This window comes from Equus caballus, chromosome 19 (genome assembly GCF_041296265.1).
Source record: "Equus caballus isolate H_3958 breed thoroughbred chromosome 19, TB-T2T, whole genome shotgun sequence".
Classification (NCBI taxonomy): domain Eukaryota; kingdom Metazoa; phylum Chordata; class Mammalia; order Perissodactyla; family Equidae; genus Equus; species Equus caballus.
This window is the reverse complement of record NC_091702.1, coordinates 2,287,037-2,298,166: the sequence shown is the minus strand read 5'-3', so window position 1 is coordinate 2,298,166 and position 11,130 is coordinate 2,287,037.

Genomic DNA, 11,130 nt, shown 5'->3' with positions numbered 1-11,130 from the left:
ATATATTTAGATATTTTTATGCACTATGAACTGAACTTAGGATCTTATATGGATTGTCTCATTTAATTTTTACAAAAGTCCATTCTATGTGATCAGTACTTTCATAAACCTCAGTTTATATTTGAAGAAATGTGACCCAGTAGGATTATGTGATCTGTTCAAAGTTATGAACTGAGTAATGGATGAGCTTTGCTTGGAACTCCCTCAAGAGGTTTCCAGTTGTCATGCTGTATGTCGGTGGGTCTCAACCAGGGTGATTTTGCCTCCAGGGAACATCTGGCAATCTCTGGAGGAAATTTTGGTTGTAGCAATTGGGGAGGTGCTACTGCCACCTAGAGGGCTGAGGTCAAGGGTGTTGCAATACAGCCTACTCTGCAGACTATGGCCCCATCAAAAATAATTATCCATCGCAAGTGTCAAAGGTGGGGAGGTGAGAAACACTATTCTAGACGTGAACTTCTCCAACATCACTGTGTATAGAAATCACTTGGGGATCTTCTTTTTTTGTTCTTTCTTGCTTTATTTTTGGATGTACATCATAATATATTTTGAATTCTGTGTAGAGTACATCATGTCCACCACCCAAAAACTAATTATATTCCATCCCTGCGCATGTGAGCCTAATCACCCCTTTTGCCCTCCCCCTGACCCCTTCCCCTATGGTAACCACCAATCCAATCTCCATTGCTATGTGTTTGTTGGTCGTTTTTATCTTCTACTTATGATTGAGATCATATGGTATCTGACTTTTTCCCTCTGACTTATTTCATTCAGCATAATACCCTCAAGGTCCATCCATGTTGTCACAAATGGCCGGATTTCATCATTTCTTATGGCTGAGTAGTAGTCCATCATGTATACATACCACATCTTCTTTATCCATTCGTCCCTTGTTGGGCAGCTAGTTTCCTTCCAAGTCTTGGCTATTGTGTATAATGCTGCGATGAACATAGGGGTGCAAGTATCTTTATGCCTTTGTGTTTTCAAGTTCAAATCACAAAGAAAGACAACAAAACATGAAGAAAGGGACAATAAAACAGTCAGAAATCAATGAACAAAATGTCGAAAGTAAATCTTTACTTAATAATTACTTTAAATATTAATGAATTAAATTCTCCAATACAAAATATGACTGAATGGATTTAAAAATAAAAAACCTAGGGGCTGGCCCCGTGGCCGAGTGGTGAAGTTCACGCGCTCCGCTGCAGGTGGCCCAGTGTTTCGTTGGTTTGAATCCTGGGCGCGGACATGGCACTGCTCATCAAACCACGCTGAGGCAGCGTCCCACATGCCACAACTAGAAGGACCCACAATGAAGAATATACAACTATGTACTGGGGGGCTTTGGGGAGAAAAAGGAAAAAATAAAATCTTAAAAAAAAAAACTAGGGTAATTCTTAAAAAAAATAAAATAAAAATAAAAAAAATAAAAAACCTAGTGGCATATTACCTACAAGAGACTCACATTGTCTTTAAGGGCACACATGGACCTAATGCCAAGGGATAGAAGAAGATATTTGATACAAGCGACAAGAAAAAGAGAGCAGGCATACATCTACTTATGTCAGACCATATAGACTTTTAGTCGTATTCATCTCAAGAGAAAAAAGAATATCACTGTATAGTGATAAAGGGGTCAATTCACCAAGAGGACATAACAATTACATATTTGGTAAACTTTAGAGTACCAAGATATATAAAACAAACATTAAAAGAACTAAAGACAGAAATAGAGAGCAATACAATAATAGTAGGGGACATCAGTATTTCATTTACAACATCAGATAGAGTATCTGGGCAGAGAATCAATAAGGAAGCAATGGACTTGAATAACACTTTACACCTAGGAGACCTAACAGACATAGAGAAAACATTCCATCCAACAAAGCCATAAAGCACATTCTTTTCAGGCACATACAAAATATTCTCTAGGATGATATTTTGAGAAAAAAATCAAATCCCCAAAAATTTAACAATACAGAAATCATACCAAATATACTTTTCAACCACAATGGTATAAAACTAGAAACCAACTTAAAATAAGAAGAAAACTGGAAAATTCACAAATGTATGAAAATTAAATAACACATCCTTGGAAAATTAATGGGTTAAAGAAGAAATCAGGAGCCAGCCCAGTGGTGCAGTGATTAAGTGCCCAAGTTCTGCTACAGTGGCCCAGGGTTTACCGGTTTGGATCCTGGGTGCAGACACGGCACCGCTTGGCAAGCCATGCTGTGATAGCCATCCCACCTATAAAGTAGAGGAAGATGGGCACAGATGTTAGCTTAGGACCAGTTTTCCTCAGCAGAAAGAGGAGGACTGGCGGTAGTTAGTTCAGGGCTATTGTTCTTTGAAATAAAAAAGAGAAGAAATCAAAAGGAAAATCAAAATATATCTTGAGATAAATGAAAATGTAAATATAACGTGCAAATTTTGAAATATACAAAAGCAGTTTTAAGAAGAAAGTTTATAGTGATGAATTCTTACATTAAGAAAAAAGAGAGATCTCAAGCAAGCTAACTTTACACATCAATGAGTAGAAAAAGAAGAACAAACTGAGCCCAAAGTTATCAATAGGAAGGAAATAACAAAGATTAGAGGTAAAACTAATAAAATATGTGGAGGCTAGAAATAAAATAGATAAAATTTTAGAAACTAAGAAATATTTTTAAAAGATAAAAATCTCAAAACATTAACCAGAATTGACCAAAAGAAATGACAGAAGACCCAAAATAATAAAATTAAAAATGGAAGTCACAGCCAAAGCAATTAGCCAATAAAAAGAAATAAAATATATTTAAATCTGAAAGGAAAAATTTAAAGTTTTTCCGCTTGCAGATGACACAATCTTATATACAGAAAACTAAAGACTCCACCAAAAAAGTTGTTAGAAATAAACAAATTCCATGAAGCTGCAGGATACAAAATCAACATACATAAATCAGTTGTTTTTCTATACACTAACAATAAACTATCCAAAAGACATTAGCAAAACAATACTATAGGGGCCAGCCAGGTGGCACAGCGGTTAAGTTTGCACTTCCACTTTGGCGGCCCAGGGTTTGCTGGTTCAGATCCCGGGTGTGGACACCACTTGGCATGCAATGCTGTGGTAGGCGTCCCACTTATAAAGTAGAGGAAGATGGGCAGAGATGTTAGCTCAGGGCCAGGCTTCCTCAGCAAAAAGAGGAGGACTGGCAGTAATTAGCTCAGGGCTAATCTTTCTCAAAAAACAAAAAAACAAAAACAATACTCTATACAATAGCACCAAAAAGGAGATAATACTTAGGAATAAATTTAAGCAATGAAGTGAAAGATTTGCATACTGAAAGATATAAAAATTTGATGAAAGAAACTGATGATACAAATAAATGGAAAGAAATTCCATGTCATAGATTGGAAGAATTAAATTTGTTAAACTGTCCATACTACACAAAGTGTTCTCCAGATTCAAGGGAATCTGTATCTAAATTCCAATCACACTTTTCACAGAAACAGAAAAGAAATCCCAAAGTTCACATGGAACCAAAAAAGTCCACAAATATCAATCTTAAGCAAGAAGAAGAAAGATGGAGGCATCACACTACCTGATTTCAAAAGGAATTGCAAAGCTACAGTAATCAAGCAATATGTATGGTCCTTCTATAAAAATATATACAAAAAGCAGCTCAAATTGGAGCAAATATTTAAATGTAAGACTTGAAACTGTAAAACTGCTAGAAGAAAACATAGAGAAAATGCTTCTTGACACTGGTCTGGGGCAATAATATTTTGGATATGATCTCAAACAGTCAATAAAATAAAAATAGACAAGTGGGATTGTATAAAACTAAATGTACTCCACAAAAAGGAAACAATCAACAGAGTGAAGAAGATGTGGGGAAATAAATTGGTATAGACGCTATGGAAAACAGTATAGGTATTCCTGCATATAGTAAAAACAGAACTATCAATCTCATTTCTGAGTAAATATGCATGCAAAATGAAATTAGACTCATGAAGTAATATCTGCACTCCCCTGTTCATTGTTGCATTATTCACAATAGCTAAAATATTGAAACAGCCTAAGTTTCCATTATATATATGTGATTATGTATATGCATATATATATACATATGTAACTATTATTATGGAGGAATGTTATTCAGCCCTAAAGAAGTAAATCTTGCCATTTCCAACAACGTGGATGAGCCTGGAGGACATTATGCTTAGTGAAATAAGCCAGACGCAGAAAGACAAATATTGCATGTCACTTATATGTGGAACCTAACAAAGTCAATCTCATAAAAGCAGAAAATAGAATGGTAGATCCAGGGATTAGAGGTTGGGAGAAATGGGGAGCTATTGCTCAAAGGGTGTAAAGTTTCAGGTATACAGGATTAATAAGTTTTGGTGATCTAATGCAGAGCCTGGTGCAAATACTTGATAATATTGTTTTGTGTACTTGAAATTTTCAAAGAGAGTAAACCTCAAATGTTCTCTCTACACAAAAAAGGGTCTATGTGAACTGATGGATATGGTAATTATATTGATTTTTGTAATATTTCACAAATGTACATATATCAAAACATTAATTTGTATACATTAAATATGTAATGCTTTTTATGTCAATTTTACCTCAATAAAGCTCAGAACAAATTTGAGGGACTTATCCCTAGAGAGAGAAGGAGCTACTGTTGTTCAAGTTGTCTACAGTGACCTTGGGGAGAATGTCCAAGATATAAAAGAGATCTATAGGGGAAAAAAGTGTTAGGAAGAAGTACATGAGAGTTGCTGTCCAAAAGTGGAAAAAAAAATTAGAAGGATGTTTAATAAAGGACATGACAAGAATTAGAGAAATCAGCAGATCACACAGGAGCTGCTGGCAGCAAATCTCACAAAATCCCATAAATTGTAATGCTGTCACAGAAGTACAATTTGGCAAAATTTCTCTAGAGTAGGAAGGAAGATGATTTTGTAGATAGAGCACCTCAAGAACTAAAAGTATTGATTTTACAGTTTCTAACTCACTCACATCTTAACCTGATGATGGAGAAATATTCTTTGTCCCATATTTTATTCACTTTTATGAGGTCATCCCCTGAAATAGTAATAAAGTCAGGTTCCGAGTCAAACTAGTGATTAAACATTCTGTTTCCCTACCTGCTTTTCTCAGTCTATATGCAATACTTTTCCATACATACATTTTTGTAACTTTTGCTATTTTATTTTTGGCCAGTCAACACAATCTCCATGTCTTTCCTGAAGGAAAGGAAAAGTAGAATGTGTCTATCCAGCCAAGGGAAAAAAGAACTGAAAATATGTTCACACAGCCACCAAGCGGTTGGCCTTTTTGGTCCCTAAGACACTGGACCTGTTAGACTGGTGAGTTCACGGCACTTTTAACACTGAATAGATGTGCCACTGTAAGGACTCGATTGACCTACAGGATCAGAAAGGGGAAACATACCAATGAGTACATTATAATTGTGAAATAAATGTAATAAATGTAATAAATATTTATAAAAGGTTATTTTATTTATAAGAAGACATGAACAACGAGAGGAAGGAACGTTTCAAAGGGCATTAGTCAAAACTTTAGCAAATCACTATTAAATCTCTATGCAATGGGTTAGTATGAGGGTTGATCTCATCATAAGGAAATTAAAAAACAACAACAAATAAGGACTGATTTTGCCTATTAAACTTCCAACTGTTCAGACAAAAAAATGTTTGAAATTAAAGAACAATTGCAAAACATGAAAAAGGAACACTGAATACAGTGTTTAAACTTAGGAAATATGTCAAAGAAAGGATACACAGTGATAAAGTGAGGATAATTCCTCCTTCTCCTTCTCTACCCTCAGCACACCCTTGTGACCATGACCACTAATGACTTCCAGTTGTATTATGGATCACCATCTTACCATACCGAATGGTACACCCGTTGGTCATCAGAATGTAACTTTAAAAAAACAGACATATTTGGATAAGCTGTAAACTTCAGTATTTACTGCCATTTTTTTTTAAAGATTATTACCAGGATCGTGCTCTCCTATGTGGGAGAAAAACAACTATGTGAGTGAAAACAAATAATTGGAGTGAACACTAGATAAAAATGAAAAAAGGGAGAGTCCAACAGAAAAAGAGGGCCATAAATTAGTAAATTATTCTTCTCCTCAATCAACAATTTTCCAAATAGAAAGGATCCAAGCTTTATTTGGACTTCTCCCTCTTCTAATCTTTGTGACAGAAAATAACTACAATATTAAGAAAAAATATGAACAAGAGATTATAATTGAGTGTAAAAATGGGCTCCTTGGCATGCAGGAGACGGCTCAGTGGGCCACAGGACTGGTTATCCCCAGTTGATGATGTAAGGAGAAAATGGGTATTGTCATCTACAGACGAACTTTGACTGATGTTGGCCTTGGTGACTCTAGCTAGAGCTCTGGTAATATTTTTTTCTTTTGGTCACTCACGAACCCATGTTTGTCAGTTTCAGCCAGGACCCTCTCTATTTACCAGAACAGGCACCTCCAAACAGTATGTTAACTTGTTAGTGTTAGTGGTTATTGTAACTAACTTCATCGTGTTGGTGTCATTTTGGCAAAATTAATCACAGAAGAAAATATGCAAGGGCATATAACAAGAGGAAAGAAGCACAGAAATTACAAAAGTTAAAGAACATTGTAAAGCGCTGTGAAAGCTAAGAATATCTATGTTATAGCAATAATAATCAATGTGATTCATTTATCCATAAAAATAATTTGGTGAGAACTTACATTTCTGGTCCAACATGTGAATAGCTTGGAGGTCATCACTCCTTCCTCACAATAAGAAAAGAATCTGAAGGTCCAGCTGGTGGCACAACGTTAAGTGCATACATTCCACTTTGGTGGCCTGGGGTTCGCCAGTTTGGATCCTGGCTGCAGACATGGCCCCGCTTGGCAAGCCATGCTGTGGCAGGTGTCCCACATATAAAGTAGAGGAAGATGTGCATGGATGTTAGCTCAGGGGTGAGCAATCTTCCTCAGCAAAAAGAGGATTGGCAGCAGATGTTAGCTCTGGGCTAATCTCCCACCCCCCAAAAAAGAAAAGAAAAGAATTTGAACAAACTGAAAGTCAAACATTCTTGTTAGATCCATCAGAAAATTGAGGTCACAGAATAAACTGCTGCTTTGAAAACTGGAAAGGCAGGAGGATGCATAGACTCACAGATTATTGGAAACAGAAGCTCAGGATCAGCAGTCAGGAGCTGGAGCCAGTACCATAGGAACATTCAAACTGGAATTAATGAATTTCTGGAAACTCACATGGACTAACTAAGAAATAAAATCTATGGTGGGGGGCCTCCTTAGGGAAACCTCCACACATTCATGATTTTAATCCCATGAGTTCCAACATGTTTTAACCTCAAATACCAGAGACAAATTCCCTTGTGTTTCTATAAATGGGAGGGAAAATATGACCATTTAAAATATTTCCAGAGCTCTCTGTTATCTTTAACAAATTCCTGTCCTCAGTGGAAACTATTTACCAGAGCACTTAGGTTTCCCCACAGTCTTATTGATCTGGGGGGATGGAAATTCCCCACATTAATCCCCTTTAGCCTTCTTGTTTTACCTAAAGGACGGGAGAAATTGGGAAATCACTTGTCAAGATTACAGTCCAGGGACACAGACTGGTTAAAAGATTAAGCCATAATCATAGGATTACAGAAGACATTCTTGCCCCCTCACATCATACAACCACATACCAGGTCTCTGGTTTAATAACAGAAGATTACAGCAGAAAGGTATGCATGCCATAGACCCTATTTAAGCAGAAATCTTTAGGGAACCAAAAGACAATAGAGTACACAAAACCAAGGACACTAGAGGAAATTACAGTCTATGAAACCACAGGTACAGCAAACAGTAAATACAGCCTAATTCATACCCAGACAAAAGTAAACCTCACACTAAAGGCCTATTTCCCTCAATTCATATTACCTAATACATAGTGAGCATATGTTATGGATTGAGTTGTGTCTCCTAAAAAGTCATATTCTGAAGTTCTAAACCACAGTATTTCAGAATGTGACTTTATTTGGAAATAGTATTGTTGCATATGTAATAAGTTAAATTGTGATGATGTCATACTGGATTAGGGTTGGCCCTAACCCAATATTACTGGTGTATTACAAAAAGGAGAAATTTGGGCACAGAGAAACTGTCATGTGAAGATGAAGGCAGACATTAGGATTATGCTTCTACATGCCAAGAAGGGCCAAAAATTTCTAGTAAACCACCAGAAGTGAGGAGAGAGGTGTGGAACATATTTCTCCCTCACAGCTCTCAGAAGGATTCAATCATACCTACACTTTGATCTCAGACTTCTAGCCGCCAGAACTATAGGACAAGTAATTTTTGTTGTTTAAGCCACTCATTTTGTGGTAATTTGTTACAGAAGCCCTAGCAAACTAAAACTAACTTTTAACAAAAAATTGCAAAGCATGCTAAAAAGGCAAAAACATAGCCTGAAGAGAAAAAGCAGGTATCAGAACCAGATATAGATATGGCAATGTTTTTGAAATAGACTGGGAATTTAAAATAACTATGAACATATGCTAAGTGACCTAAGATAAAAGAATGGGAAACATTCCAGAAGAGTAATGTAAGCTAAGAGGTGGAAACACTAGTAAAGAATCAAAAGGAAACGCTAAAAATCAAAAACTGTAACAACAATGAAGAATTCGTATGATGTTCTTATTAGTAGACTGGACACAGCTGAGGAAAGAATCTCTGAGGTTAAGAGTATGTCAATAGAAACTTTCAAAATTAACCTTCAAAGAGAAAAAAGAAGGAAAAAGGAGGGAAAACCGAAGTACTGAGGGGTGATTATAAAAGGCACAAGATACACTTACTGACAATATCAGAAGGCTAAGAATGTGAGAAAGAAAGAGAAGAAATATTTGAAGTATCAATGACTGAGAATTTTCTGACATTAATGACAGATAACAAACCACATATATAGGAAGCCCAGACAACATAAAGCAGTATAAATAAATAAAAATTATCCTAGATATATTATCCTCAAATTTCAGAAAGACCAAAGACAAAGAAAATATTGAAAGGAGGCACAGGGATAAGAAAAACCTTACAAATAGAGGAGCAAGGATAATCATTAGTTTGATTTCTCTTCAGAAACTATTCAAGTAAGAATAGAGTGCAGTGAAATATTTAAAGTATTGAAAGAAAAAAACTCACCAACTTAGAATTCTATACCTAATTATCTTTCAAAGTGAAGGAGAAATAAAATTTTTCTCAAACAAAAATGAGGGAATTTATTGACTATAGGTTTGCCTTGTAAGAAATGTTAAAAAAAAAAATCTCCCTTTAGAGAGGACAATGCCATAGTTCAGAGAATTAGATTACTATAAAGAGAGGAAGAACATTAGAGAAGAAATAAATTGTTAAAATATTTTATTTTTCTTATTCTCAATTTATCTAACAGATACCAATTTGTTCAGAATAATAATAGCAAAAATGTATTGAGTCAGTATAGCTAATAGACAAGTGAAATATGTGACAAGAATAAGATAAGAGACGGGAGGGAGGAGTTAGGAATACCATGTTGTATAATACCTGCATTCCCTGTGAAGCAGTAAAATGCCATTTGAATGTTGACAGATTAAATGTGAATATATATCATCAACTGTAGAAAAATTACTAATAAAAGAGAAAAAAGTTTAAAAAATATATTTGATAGACTGAAAGAAAAATAAAGTGAAATAATATAAAAATCTCAATTAGGCATAAAAAGAATAGAACACAAAACAAAAGTCAAATAATAATTCCAAATAATAGAAAATAGTTACAAATATAGTAGATATGAATCCCACCACAGGAATGATCACTTTAAATGTCAGTGGTCTAAATATACAAATTAAAAGAATGTCATCATCAAACATACACATACATATATAAATATTTTCACAATATGCTCACTTTAAATATAAATACAAAGAGATAAAAACTGGTACAAGACACAGCATGCTAACTATAATCAAAAAAAGCTGGGGTAGCTATATTAATTTCAGACAGAGCTGCCTTCAGAGGAAGAAAAATCAGAAGGGATAAAGAGGGGCATCACATAAAGATAAATTGGCTAAATTCTTCAAGAGTAAATAGAATTATTAATGTATATATATCTAATGACACCGAAATATGTGAGACAAAAACTGATAGAACACCAAGGAGACATAAATGACACAAAAAAGACTTTCAAGGAAAGACAATAAAAGACAAAGAAGGACATTACATAATGAGAAAGAGGTCAATCTGACAAAAGAATAAAACATTTGTAATTATTTATGCAATGTAGGACCTTCTAAGTATAAATAAAGTATTAGCAAACTTAAAGTATAAATAGACAACAATACAATGATAGTATGGTACTTTAATACTACACTTTCATCAATGGATAGATCATCCAGGGAAAAAAATTCATAAGGAAACATTGGTCCTAAATGGCATGTTAGATGAGATAGAGTTAACAGATATATCAGAACTTTCCATCCCAAATCAACAGAATACACATTTTTCTCAAGCACAAATGAAACATTCTCCAGGATAGACTATATGTTAGGCCAGAAAAAAAAACTCAGTAAGTTCATGAAGATTGAAATCATATCAAGCACCTTTCAAACCGCAATGGTATGAAACTATAAATCAATTACCAGGAAAAAAAATCACAAATATGTGAAGATCAAATAACATGCTACTGAGTAACAAATGGCTCAAATAAGAAATTGAAAAAATACCTCGAGACAAACTTAAGTGGAAATACAGCATACCAAAACTTATGGGATGTGGTCAAAGCAGTTCCAGGAGGGAGGTTCATAGTAACAAATGCCTACATCAAAGAACAAAAAAGTATCTCAAATAAATAACTTAACTGTACACTTCAAGGAACTGAAAAAGAATAGAAGAAATCGAAAGCAAGTAGAAGAATGGGAACGATAAAGATTAGAGTGGAAATAAATGAAATAAAGATTTAAACGATGATAGAAAGCATAATTGCAACTAAGCGCTTTTTTCCTAAAAACATAAAAAATCCAGTCAAATCTTTAGATAGATTCACCAAGAAAACAAGAGCGAGGGTTCA